General features: G+C 44.8%; 1 non-coding gene across 1 annotated transcript; it reads right to left on the reverse strand.

Annotated features, from left to right (window-relative positions):
• Positions 1–7,286: 7,286 nt before the first annotated feature.
• TRNAS-ACU (transfer RNA serine (anticodon ACU)) lies at positions 7,287–7,359 on the reverse strand. The gene has a single exon. It is a non-coding gene; the product is annotated as a tRNA-Ser (tRNA).
• Between the last annotated feature and the right edge of the window lie 6,288 nt (positions 7,360–13,647).

Below are 13,647 nucleotides of genomic sequence, written 5' to 3' on the forward strand. Positions count from 1 at the left end.
TTGCCCATTTTTGGATTGGGTTGTTTTTTTCTTATTAAGTCGTATGAGCTGCTTATGTATTCTGGAGATCAAGCCCTTATCAGTTTTATCTTTTGCAAAAATTTTCTCCCATTCTGTAGGTTGTCTTTTTGTTTTGTTCATTGTTTCCTTTGCTATGCAGAAGCCTGTAAGTTTAATTAGGTCCCATTTGTTTATTCTTGCTATTATTTCTATTCCTTGGGTAGACTGTTCTAGAACATTTTTGAGATGTATGTCAGATAATGTTTTGTATGTTTTCTTCTAGGAGGTTTATTGTATCTTGTCTTATGTTTAAGTTTTTGATCCATTTTGAGTTTATTTTTGTGTATGGTCTAAGGGAGTGTTCTAGCTTCATTGCTTTACATGCTGCTGTCAGGTTTTTCCAACACCATTTGCCGAAGAGACTGTCTTTATTCCATTGTATATATTGCCTCCTTTGTCGAAGATTAGTTGACCAAAAGTTTGTGGGTTCATTTCTGGGCTCTCTATTCTGTTCCATTGGTTTATATGTCTGTTTTGGTACCAATACCATGCTGTCTTGATTACTGTAGCTCTGTAGTATTGTCTGAAGTCTTGGAGAGTTATTTCCTCCAGCCTCTTTCTTTTTCTTTAGTAATGTTTGGCAATACTAGGTCTTTTGTGGTTCCATATAAATTTTATTATATGGACTTGTTCTAGTTCTGTGAAATATGTCCTGGGTAATTTGATAGGGATTGCATTAAATTTGTAGATTGCCTTGGGCAGTGTGACCATTTTAACAATATTGATTCTTCCAATTCAGGAGCATGGGATACCTTTCCATTTTTTTTTAAGTCTTCTTTAATTTCCTTCATCAATGGTTTATAGTTCTCTGTGTATAAGTCTTTCACCTCCTTGGTTAGATTTATTCCTAGGTATTTTATTACTTTGGGTGCTATTTCAAAGGGGATTGTTTTCTTTACTTTCTTTTTCTGTTGATTCATCATTAGTGTAAAGAAATGCAACTGATTTTTGAACATCGATCTTGTGACCTGCTGCCTTGCTGAATTCTTTGATTAGTTCTAGTAGTTTTTGTGTGGAGCTTTTAGGGTTTTCTGTATGTAGTATGGTGTCATCTGCATATAGTGACACTTTTACCTCTTCTTTTCCAATTTGGATCCCTTTTATTTCTCTCTCTTGCCTGATTGCTGTGGCCGGGACTTCCAAGACTATATTGAATAGGAATGGTGATAGTGGGCAGCCTTGTCTTGTCCCAGATTTTAGTGGGAAGCTTTTGAGTTTTTCACCGTTGAGTACTATGCTGGCTGTAGGTTTGTCATATATATAGCTTTTACTATGTTGAGATATGTTCCCTCTATACCCACTTTGGTGAGAGTTTTTATCGTAAATGGATGTTGAATTTTATCAAATGCTTTTTCTGCAACTATTGAGATGATCATGTGGTTTTTGTCCTTTCTTTTGTTGATGTGATGTATTACATCGATTGATTTGCGTATGTTGAACAACCCTTGTGTCCCTGGAATGAACCCCACTTGATCATGATGTCTAATCTTTTTTATGTACTATTGGATTCTATTTGCTAATATTTTGGTAAGGATTTTTGCATCTGTGTTCATCAGTGATGTTGGTCTGTAATTCTCTTTTTTGGTGGTGTCTTTGCCTGTTTTTGGTATCAGGATGATGGTGGCTTCACAGAATGAATTTGGGAGTATTCCCTCCTTTTCAGTCTTCTGGGAGAGTTTGAGAAGGACTGGTATGAGTTCTTTGTATGTTTGTTAGAATTCGCTGGTGAGGCAGTCTGGTCCTGGATTTTTATTTGTAGGGAGGTACTTCGTCTTTTTTAAAAGCCCACTGAAACAGTTTTATGAGTTACGTTGCTTAAAATTTATTTATTTTAGAATATCTTTAAAAGATTTCAAAGTGGAAGTAGATCAACACCCTCATTTTATAGTTGAAAAAAAAAAACCAACAACAGGGGTGGGTATAGCTCAATGGTAGAGTGACTGCTTAGCATGCGTGAGGTCCTAGGTTCAGTCCCCAGTACCTCCTCTAAAAAAAAAAAAAGAAAGAAAGAAAAGCCTAATTACCTTCCCCTCCCCAGGAAAACCCCAAAGTCCATGAGGTTAAGTTTCTCATTTAACTAATTTCTTGTACATATACAAGAAGTTTCTGTTGGTCACTGAGAATTCAAAGGGAAACATGAAGCCATTCTGATCCTGAAAGAACTGCCAGTCTCGCAGGGGAGAGACAACCACCAGTCAGACAAGGTGAAGCGGGCTGTGCCCCCGCACGGACCAGGGGGTGATTCATCCTGTCGGGTCAGGGAGGTTGTGGAAAGGCTGCAGGAAGGATGGATACTTGGAGCCTTGATTAGTATGGGCTGGTGTGGAGACACGGAGCGGGCATGACAGGTGGAAGGAGGAGGAGGGTAGCTGTGGGAGGGGGTCTGGTGCTGGACAGCGTGGAGTCGCCTGGTGGCCTGAGTGGTCAAGGACGAGCCTGCAAGACAGGGAGCCCTGGACAGGGCTTGGACTCTTCTCTTTGGATTCAGGGTCTTAAACGGGAGCAGTGTGATCAGACTCGTGCTTTTAGAGGAACACTCAGAGCAGTGTGAGTAGGCGGAATTGGGGTAGACAGGAAGAAGGCAGAGCAGGTAGGAATTTGCTAGAATATTACTGCTAAGAAATAATAAAGGACTGAATAAGTGAAATTAAGTGATATTTTGAAGGTAGAAATTGTAAGAATTGTTTGTGGTTTCAGAATGCAGTTCTGGGATTTTCTCCCCAAAATTCCATCATATTTTTCCTTCTCATGATTCATGTACAGTGATAGTGGTTAATATCTACTGAGAAATTACTGTCCCAGACCCTGTGGTAAGTACCTCACATCCATTAGCTCCTCTGAACATCTCGATAGCCCTCTGGACTAGGTCATATCACAACCACGTGACAGACGAGGGAATCCAGGCTCTGAGAGGTTACACTGTGCTCTGTCTCCGAGCCAAGAAGAATCAGAAGTTGGAATTGACCCAGGGCTCTACTGTAGCATGAGAGCCTGGATAGCTATGATTATTGCATCACCAACTACATAAGTGAAGTGAAAGATCTCAAGATACAGGATAATCTCACAGAGCTTACAGCTCTGCCCTGGTAAAACCTTGGCACCTCAGCAAAATGAAGCTCAGAACTGTCCGGTGTGTTCCATGAATATTCATTCTTCTGTTTACCCACCTCACAAGTCCCGGTGCAGAGTCAGGAGCTCCGCAGCACTGCGTGTGGTCTCCTGTGGGCCCCTGCAGCCGAGCACCTGCCCCAGCAGGGTACGGAGGTTGCTAAGGAACTGCACTGAGCTCTCTGACCCTCCTACCCTCTCCTTGATTTTTCCTTAATTTTCCTGATCCTCTTTCTCTACTTCCATGCTGTCTTCACAAGCCGCTTGCCCTGATCGTGGTGATGCAGGTTAGTGCACGGCCTAGTAATTCTTGCCCTTGACCTCAACTCGCCTGTTGTTGCATCTTTTTCTCCCCTTGGCTTGTTGCATTTTTTGAGAGCTCTTGGCTAAACTGGCCCAAGAATCTCCTCCTCTCCTATTTGTCCATATTGTCAACTCCCAACCTAGAGACTGTGGTTGAGGCTAAGGTGACACCGGTCAGCATCCCCTCAAAGACCTTGCAGTGCAGTGGGGATGTGAGCTGTGTGGCTGACCATTACTGCAAGGTCAGGGGAGTTCTGCATCACAGGAGAAGGATAGGTAAAGGGCCACAGAAGCACAAAACTGAATCATGTTAATTCCCGTTAGAACACATTCCATCATGAATAAATTAAAAAACAAGTTGTTTATTTACAGCACAAAAGTAAGTATGTGTGAAACTCGGTCAGTTGTAATTTGACGATATTACCGGTCCTGCCAGGAGAGAAGACTGAGCAGAGAGACCATGGCAGAGCAGTGGAAAGGGTGATCACGATGAATGAGAGTCCAGGTTTTGCTTCAGTCAATTATTAGACTAAGTGTTAAGTTCTGTCCTTGAGATCTGTATGACGCTCATGTAGGTGTAAAATAATTGTTCATATTCTCTTCCAGCCAAATAATCAGTATTGAAGACAGGCAGGACCTCAGATTCTTAACTCCATGATCCAGGCCTTCATCCAGATTCCAGGGACACATCCGCCTTGGGAGAATCACCTGACTGAACAGGACAAGCTACAAGGCTCGTGTCTCCTCTGCCTTCAGGTCAGCATGAAAAGCCGATTGCACAGCTTCCTTGGCCCCTGCGCAGTAACCCCACTGTGATCTTGTCCCCTCAGGTCCCTGGGCTCTGGGACAGGAGCGGCACAGAAAGAGGAAGCTGAGGGGACAAGCCAGTCTCCCCTGAGCCCACAGAGCTGGCCTAAGCTACCCACTCAGTCCTGTCTGTATGCTGGTCTCTCTCACAACCTGGTACAGATTTTTAGGTGCAAGGACCCTCCCCTCCTCACTGGGAGGCAGCCCCAGGCGTCACCAAAGACCAGGGAAAACAAAAGATGGACCAGAGAATCACCCAGAGGAGCAGGATCACACCCATGGGGACTTCTTATGGTTAAGTCTGCTTAGTAGAAAAGGAGCAGCGATGTTTCTTTCTTGCCTTGAGTTTACTCAAGTTTCTCTTCCCTGGCTGTTGAGTAGAGCAAGAGGCACTTTTAGCTTTCTTGTGGTTAGACTGCCTCTGAGGTTTGTGTACTTTGAAGAAGTCTATGGAAAACAAATATGTGTATGTGTATGTATGACTGAAACACACTGTACACCAGAAACCGACATGGTGTAACTGACTATACTTCAGTTTAAAAAAAAAGTCTATGAATTCTGTGTATGAAGCCACATAGTGGCAGGATCCGTGAGATCTCCACATTCCATTAAAAAATCCAAAAGGGAAGCATAAGAATTCCCAAGGCCAGTGCGTTCAAAGTGTGCAGCCAGCTCAGTATCCATGTAAGAGGCTGTCCCAGGGTCCCAGGCCTGTCTGAGTGTCAGGTAGGAACTGCATGAAAAGGAGTCCAATGTGCTGGGTCCTGGTGGTGGTCGTAGGTGGAAGTCATTAAGGGGGAGTCACACCCAGAAGGAGTAGGCTCCCCCTGAGTGGGAAATAGTGAGAAGAGGGCCCACATTTGGTGGTCAGAGTGTTAGCCATGAGAGAGTCAGAAGGAGAGAATGTGGAAAGGGCCATGGGGCAGGGATCAGTCTGAGGCCAGCACCAGTGATGAGGGACCAGGAGACCCCTTGACAGGATGTGGTCTTTGGAGGCTTGTGTTAAAAGCATAGGATGCAGCCAAAGAAGTCTGTGGAACCCAAGGTACTGGAAGTCAGTGAGGAAAGAGAACACGATGTACTGAGGAACTGTACTTCCCCAGGCCAGCAGCAAAGGTGCTCTCTAAATTAGGATCCAGGTAACTGCCTGAATGCCACACAGCCCCCTCCTCACCTATGAAGACAACAGATACCTGGGTGGGTGAGGCTGGGTTTAAAGTCCAGGTGGGCAGCGCTAACATAGCAGGCATTCGGGCAGCTTACACCTGCTTTTGAAAGAGCCAGCAATGATCGGTTTCTCTTTCTGGTTCTGTCTGCAGCCAGTGATACTTCTGGGTATGGTTGACCTTGGACTCATCGTTCACAAGTCCACCCACCCATCCATAAAGTTCACTTCACACTACATCTTGGGCCAGCAACGATACTTACAGTGTAACCACTCACAAAGTCCTCAGAGATTCACAGCATGAGACAAGAAGTCACACCTGGTCATTCCCCCTCATGCTTCCACCCCTGCACTGACTGCCACCATCACATGAACTACGCACAAGCCAGTTGACCTGCCTTAATTTGCACGTGTGGGATGGGGGGGACTTTCAGTACACGGAAACCAGATATTTGATTGTTATTACACCAGATATTCCAAATTTCATATCAGACATTGACCTAGTTGGACTTAACAAAAATTCCAGTAAGGAAGTGGAGCAGAGGCCAGGAAGTGCCCCCTCACTTATTCCTGATTTTCTTTCATTCTCCCTACTTTTTTTTAACCCCAAATGAAATCTAAATAAAGAAGTTAAGATATAGCACAGCACAGTGAAGTGATGCCAAAACTCAGCGCATCCTCCCCATTGTCATGGGACTGAGACCTTGCCAGTGGTGGGTCTCATCCAAGGACGGGGCTGGGGACACGCTCTTGAGGAACATGAGCCTCTTCTGAGATCTGGGTAGCCATGTTTGCAGGGACATGCTGGGTGTTCCATCATCTGAAGCAGGGCATGTCAGCACAGAGCAGTCCCGAGGGGGGCCCAGCAGGTTCTCAGGCACAAACACAGATCCCCACTTGACCCGTATCTGGAGCACCGTCTAGGGCCCATCAGTCTAGACCCATCGCTGTAGTATTCAGACAATAAAGATCACTCCCATTGCATCCTGCCCAGAGTGAACGTGTGCGCCCGTCCAGAGGCCTTCTGTCGTTAGGTGAGCCTCCGCCCTTCTAACAGTGCAAGGGATAGAATCATGTCTTCATCGCAGCCTGCCCTCCCCATTTTCTTAATTTCCCAGAAGAGTTTGCTTTCTCCTGGCCCAGACCCCCTGACTCCCCCATATCCGTCAGGAGACCTCAGGCCTCCACCATCAGTTCAGGCAGAACTTCCCCCCAAAAGACACACCTCAGATGACCTGGAGTCCCTGGAAGATGAGCTGCTGTCACTAACATAGTGAGAAACCTGTGGGCTCCCTCCCATCCAAACCTCCTGCCCAGTCTTCCTCCCCCAGGAGTCCTTGTCCTGAGTAATGGGGTCTCTGAGCACCAGCTTCCTGGAAGGGTCATATTGAAGGAAATCCTAACAAGAAAAATAGATTGAAATGACTGCATAATCTTTCACTACATCTGTTCACAATCCAATGCATGGAAAATCCAGGGAGTCCACACAGATAGTAATCTCTAGATTCAGCCTTTTACTCTAAGAGAATAGGATTAAACCCATTAGCAGGTTTCTAGGGTGTGGCCCTTTGTGAATATGCATTAAGCCAACGATCCTGGTAAACATGGTAATTCAGGATTGAGTGTTAAATGAAATTTGCCCACATCTGTCAGCCAGGGGGGCTTTTATGGTCATCTGAATTCTGTGTTCTTAACTGTTATCAAGCTAGACACAATCTTCCATTTTTCATGGATCTTTTTAAAATTTCATCTTTAAAAAGTAATTTTATTTTTTTTTTATTATTTTTTATGTTTTTGCTTGGGGAGAGGTAATTATGTTTATTTATTTACTTTTTTGTTTTAATGGAGGTACTGGGGATTGAACCCTGGACCTCATGCACAGTAAGCATGCACTCTAGCACTGAGCTATACCCTCCCCCCATGGCAGCTTTTTTTGAGGTGTAATTCACATATAAAATTGTAAGGTATTTGAAGAGCACATCTTGGTGACTTGATACATGTTTACAGTGTGAAAGGATTCCCTCATCTGGTTAACATCATCATTTCACATGCGTCTTTCCCTCTCTCTTCCTGTGAGAATATTTAGGCTTTACTCTCTTGCCAGTTTCAATTACATAATACAGATCAGCCATGATCACCACATGTTACATTAGCTCCTCAGACCATATTCATCTTATATCTGAACAGTTTCCCTCTTTTACCAGCCTCTCCCTATTCCCCCACCCCACAGCCCTGGGAACCACTTTTCTACCCTCTTTTTGTTTGAGTTTGACTTTTTCATAGATGTAATATCTGAGACAGTTCAGAAAACTTCCCCCAATTGCAAGTTCTTTCTGAGAGTCATCACTCCATTTTTCTGTCCATGTCATAGAAAAATACTCCCGGCCAACAGTGGATCAGTTGTAGCAGGCACTGACCTGGAGGACGTGCCGCATGGCTCCGTTTGCTTTGGGAATTGACTGTGGGACTGAAGGTCTCAACAACTTAGAGCAACATAAGTTGACATAACACAAAAATTTATCTATGGCACTAAATTAACCCATACAACTGAGATCCAAAACCAGACACGGAGGGAGATTGCATAGTTCCAGGTACATATGGGATATATTTGAAGGGTAACGTGGACTTCTTTAGAGCCTGCAGCCTTCTGTTTCCTAAAAGACCAGCCTCCAGCTGTGCCCCTTAAGGTAGTCACAACAGCCCATCACCATGGCAACAGACGTTCCAATGGTGGCCTGTGCTGGGGAAGCTCTGGTTACAAGATGGTTTTTGTTTTTGTTTTTGTTTGTTAGGGGAGGTAATTAGGTTGATTGATTGATTGATTGATTGTAGCGGGGATTGAACCTAGGACCTCATGCATGCTAAGCATGCGCCCTACCACTTGAGCTATACCCTCCCCCCAACAAGATATATTTTATAAAGTACAGAAATAAACAGAACAGTGGTGCCAGAGCTCTGGCTTTATTTTGCTTTGTTTGTTTGTTTTAGTTATGTGGCTGGGATTTAATAAGAGAACTTACATAGACTCAGTCATTAATACATCAGGCAGATTTGTTTAATCTTCTCATTGCTTGGTCATTATGACAAGATGGAAGTGGAAACCCTGCGCTCTGTGAAGTACGTCTGATGGAACACTTAATAGTGACATGCCTATGTCAGGGTGCATATATACACGGAATTATTTTAAGCTTCCTTCAAGTATTAACATATGTTCTATATAATATATATTACATATACTATATTACATCCAGTTGTATAAAAAAAAGCACTCATCACGGGAGAAAACAATTTGAACAGTAAGACCTGATGTGCATGATCGAAAACAGGTTACAGCCAAGAATGGCTTTGTTTAAGGCTCTCAGGGATTCACCATCAGTAAGTGAGCTTTTTATTCTGGTCTCAGCTGTGAGAATATGATTCATCCTTCCAGATGTCTAGCTGTTGTTCAGGGAGTGGGGGTTAATCTAAGCATGTCGCTCACTCTTGGTGGGTGGAGATCGCAGATCTCAGGCAGGTTGTGGGTAGAAGCAGGGGCTGCTTTATTGCAGTGGAAGAGAGAATACATCAATGATACAACTTAAAGGTCAACCATGAAAAGGCCTGAAATTGTCCAGAGGAAAATTATAAAGTAACAAACTCTGATTCCATTATTTGTTCTGACATTGAATCACCAAAAGAAATGTTCTAGCTCTGATGTTAATTTCTGTAGTCTTAAAAATGTATCTCCTGTTTAGCTACCTTCTGTTAAAAACAAGGAAACAGGCCCCAGATGGGGTTGCAAGTGTTAAGTCCCATGTCACCAAACTGAGACTGAATTTACGCACCGTTTTGGCTGTCCCAGAAGTGGAACCTTAAATCGTTCAGTCAGGAATGTCCTGCTCAGGGCCCGGCCCGTTAGGTCGTCTGCCTGAGAGCCCCTCCAGGCCCCTAAAGGAAGGTCACCTTGCGATTACCAACCAGCTCGTGGTCTAGGGTAACCTCATTGTTCCCACTCCCTCCCACCTGTGAAGTCTCTGTGTCCCGCTCTGGGGGCTCCTTTCTGTCTGCTGGACTGGATGGGGCCAGGTTCATGAATCACTGGGTAATGCCACAAAGATCTGTAAAATTTAATCTGTTGAATTTTGTTTTCTAACACTTTGGAAAAAATTCAAATAAACTGCCAAGACATAGAGCACCAGGTTACACAAGTACCTGTGAGAGAAGATGTGACAATAGCTGCATGTTGAATGTAAATTGATCTGCTGGCACGTTTTGACTGGGTTAGGGTCCTGGGGAGAAACTGCCACTAAACTTTGGCTTCCTGGTGGATGATGACAAGAACACAGGAAGCAGACAGAAAAAGCAGCACCATGTTAACCGTGAATTCCCAGAACAGGGACCTGGTTGGAATAAAGAGGCTTTTATTTGGGGTTTGTTAGGACCGCAGCCTGGGAGACACAGATCCAAGAAGCACTTCAGTTGTGTTCTGCCAGACTACAAAATGGGACAAGTTTATAAAGGCAAAAAACCTGCCAGGTTGTATAAATTGCTTGTGGAGAATTAGGATTGGAGCAAGCAGGAAGTAAGGGTTTATTTAGCAAGGATTAGCTGGGTTTGGAATTATGACACAAAGTTGCAAAGGAGGGGGACTTTGAAACTTCAAGGTTGCAGCTGGCAGCTGCTAGCAGCTAGGGTTCTGAAAATTGTTGATAGTGTCCTCCAGTTTGATAGTTTAAAAAATTCAATTTCTCTGTGATGGAAGAATGCATCTGAAACCAACCAGCTTCATTCATTTTGGATGCCTGAACCGTAGTTATGCCATTTTGGTATTTAAATGATTGTAAATGTATCACCAACCAAAAATGAGTTCAGAAACCTCTCTTTTTACAAAAGACAGCTAGATTCCCTAATCTTGGTCATGTGCTTCCACGGGTGGACGACTGACATTTCACACTGGGTACAACTGGAGACAAAAGTCAGCATTGGAGGGTCCAACACTGCCATCGTCTGGAAGAGGGGTGGGGTGGACTAGACAGGACCAAGGATGCAGGCCTGGATGGAGAAGAATGAAGATGGGGTGAGGCTGCTTGTTGTAGGGATTTGTCCCATGAGGTAAAGGGAACCCATGTACGTGCCCAGTCTTGTTATCAGGATGCCCTTCGTAAAGAGCCCCGAATTTCACCCTGATCATATAAAAATAATAATAAATGACAAATAACTAGGGTGATGCTGTATGCATATCATGTCCTAGGCACCAAAGAATTTGACCTGCAATTTTTACATTAAATTTCAGGTCAATATTATTGAATCCCATTTTATAAATACAGGTCTGGAGGCTTAGGTGGGGTAAGGACCATGCCATCACCACAGCTCCCAGGAGGCAGGGCTGAGACCCAGGTCTGCCTGTCGTGCTAAGCTGCATCACCAGGTGCAGCATGAGGTCAATCAATGCTCAGGTCTTTTTACAAAATAGAAACTATCTAAATGTAAGTATTTGTATGAGGTTTTCTGAAGCAATGGGGGAAGTTGAGAACTTCATTAATCAATGGAGCGGTTGTATTAGGTTATATACGGCCTTGCTACACAATTAACTTAGCCAGGATGAGGCTGTGGTGTCCTCTACCCAGAAGCTGGCATGACATCTCTGCCATCAGGGACCCCTCTCCTGTCCTCTCCACTTCTGGTCTCTTCTGTGTGACTCCCCAGGTGCTGTGTCCTCTGCCCCTTCTGGGTGCCGATTCTCTTTCCTTACCTTGCTTTTTCCTCTTGCGTTGCCTTCGCTGCCTTTGGTTCACACCCAAGACCCAGTTTCCACATTTTCTCTCCATCTGCTTAGAAGGCTCTGCCTTCTCCTAGGCTACAGTCTGTCTGCTTTTGGGGTCCTGGACCTTGAAGGAGCCTCACTCCACCCCAGTCCTCTGGTCACGGTGTACGACTTTGGTCACAAGCATCTTCACCCACTGCCCACCCTGACGCATGGTGGTGCTGACCGGGTCCCTGCTCCTCACCAGGGCCCTGAGGCCAGGGCTGGCCATGCAACTCACTGCCCCAGGCTTCTCAGTGTCAGAAAGAGCTTAGTTTTTCCTGATTTCAGGCTGAAGAAAAGCAGTGACTGTGACCTGCAGAAAGTCCCAATGAGACAAGGGAACAGCCAGAGTCAAGGCTGAAGTGACAGGCTGGCTGTGAGGTGACACTGCCCGGGCCACATGCCCAGCCACTCTGTCCAGGGACAGGTTGACACCCTTGTTGACTGAAGCTGACGCAAAGCAACCAGAGTCCTGGGTTCCAACCAAGGTGGGTGATGACTTCTGATCATCAGGCCCCTGTCCCAGGTGGGCACCTGGGAACCTGGGACAGCTGAGGGGAGACGGGGAGCCCGGAGATAAAAATCAGCCCCTCTGTGGAGAACAAGGCCAGCAGCGGTGCTGGCGGTCACTGCCCCCACTGAGGGGAGATGGTGGGACGCTGTGGGCTGAGACTCATTCTTGAGACCCTCCTTCGTGGTGGAAAGCAGAACTGACCATTTCTAGATTCTGGCCAGCAGTGGCCCTGGGCTCCTTGCCACCTGGTTCCCACCAGGGCAAGGTGAAGACAGAAGAAAAGATCACCGTCAGTCATTGCATCATTTGATCATTAGTCAATGTTTATTGAGTAGTCCCTTTTTATCACTAATATTACAAAATTAAAAAGACAAACTCTGTTCCTTAAGAAACTTGTGGTCTAGTGTTGAAACAAAGTAAAAGAACTTCACAAGGCAGTGGAGTGTTTTTCTGCTCAGCCTATGGGACAGAGGGGTGTTCGAGTCTGTTAAAAGCCAGAAGGTTTGCAGTCAGGCAGGAGATGGGGCTCATCCAGAGGGGTGAAGTTGTGAAAATAAACCAGGATCCTGGTGTCTTTGTCCTCAGGCACACGCACGTGCACCAACCACACTGGCCTGTGGCTATTATTGAAATCTCGGAGCTCCCTCCTGCCTCAGAGCCTTTCCATCTGCTCTGCACTTCCCCTGAAATGTGTGTCTCCTCCAGGTCACACGGCTCATCCCTTCACTGCCTCCACGGCCTGTACTCAAACGTCCACACCACCCATGGAAAACATCACCCCACCTGTCTGTCCCCTTGTTCTCTTGTACCTTTTCTTGTAGCAACTCCAGCCTCCAGAGGTGGGAGTTTAACCCCCAGGTGGGACTGGGGGTGAAGGGGGATGTGGGGAGGAGTGGGGCGGCACCCCACCTCCCACAGGCTCTGCTGGAAGGGGAGCTTTGGGTCATACTTGGAAAGGTTTTTGCTAATCTAAGATTATAGTATAATCTCCCATAGCTTTCTCCAGTACTTTTAAAATTATATTTTAATTTTCCTGGAGTCTATTTCGTATAAAGTTTGAGTTTTATTTTTTTCCAGATGGCTACCAGTTTTCCTAATAAAATACTATTATCAGTTAAAATGCTTTCAGCTGTAAGTGATAGTAATCAACAAAAAGCAGCTTAAACAATCAGTACATTTATTAACTCACATAATAAGAAATCTGGGGTAGGGTTGTTCCAGAGTTGGTTAGTTAATTCAGTAGTTTTAACAGTTATTTCAAGGACCCAAGTTCTTTCCACTTCTTCAGATGTTGACTTTATTCCTTTAATCAAACTTAAAACTTTGTCTCTTTTACATTGTACTTGAAATAAGCTTAGTGCTATGAAAAATTCCATTTAATTAGATGACATTTTTGTACCATTGAACATACATGATCATATTCGCTGAATATTTTTTTCACTGCAAACTAACTGAAGTAAGACCCATATCTATCAAAAGCTTCAGCTGTGTGTCCAATACAAGACATATAGTGTTACCATTCTAATGGAGGCTCTGTGTGGTTATACTCTGGAGTAGGATTTGAGAAAATGGGATACAACTGATGGAATCGGCTAAGAACTGCCTCAGCTTCTCACCAGTCACCAAATCCCGCAGCCAGCCCACTTGCGCCTGAACCCAGGCACCTGTCTTTCCCTCGAGTTACAGTGGAAGAAGCATCCTTGCTCCATCCAAGGCCAAAGACCAGCCCTTCCACATGGCTGTGTATCTTCAGTTATTCACTCGCTTTCGTTTGTCGTCTAATTCTTTCTCTACTGCATTGTTTCCATTAGCAGTCTAACACAGCTCCCTCAGTCCTCCATCACCCTCCAGTTATCCCTCCATTTCTCTTCCTCGCGCCACGGGAAAATTTCTGAAAGCCATGTT

The sequence above is a fragment of the Vicugna pacos genome, chromosome 21, assembly GCF_048564905.1.
Source record: "Vicugna pacos chromosome 21, VicPac4, whole genome shotgun sequence".
Lineage (NCBI taxonomy): Eukaryota > Metazoa > Chordata > Mammalia > Artiodactyla > Camelidae > Vicugna > Vicugna pacos.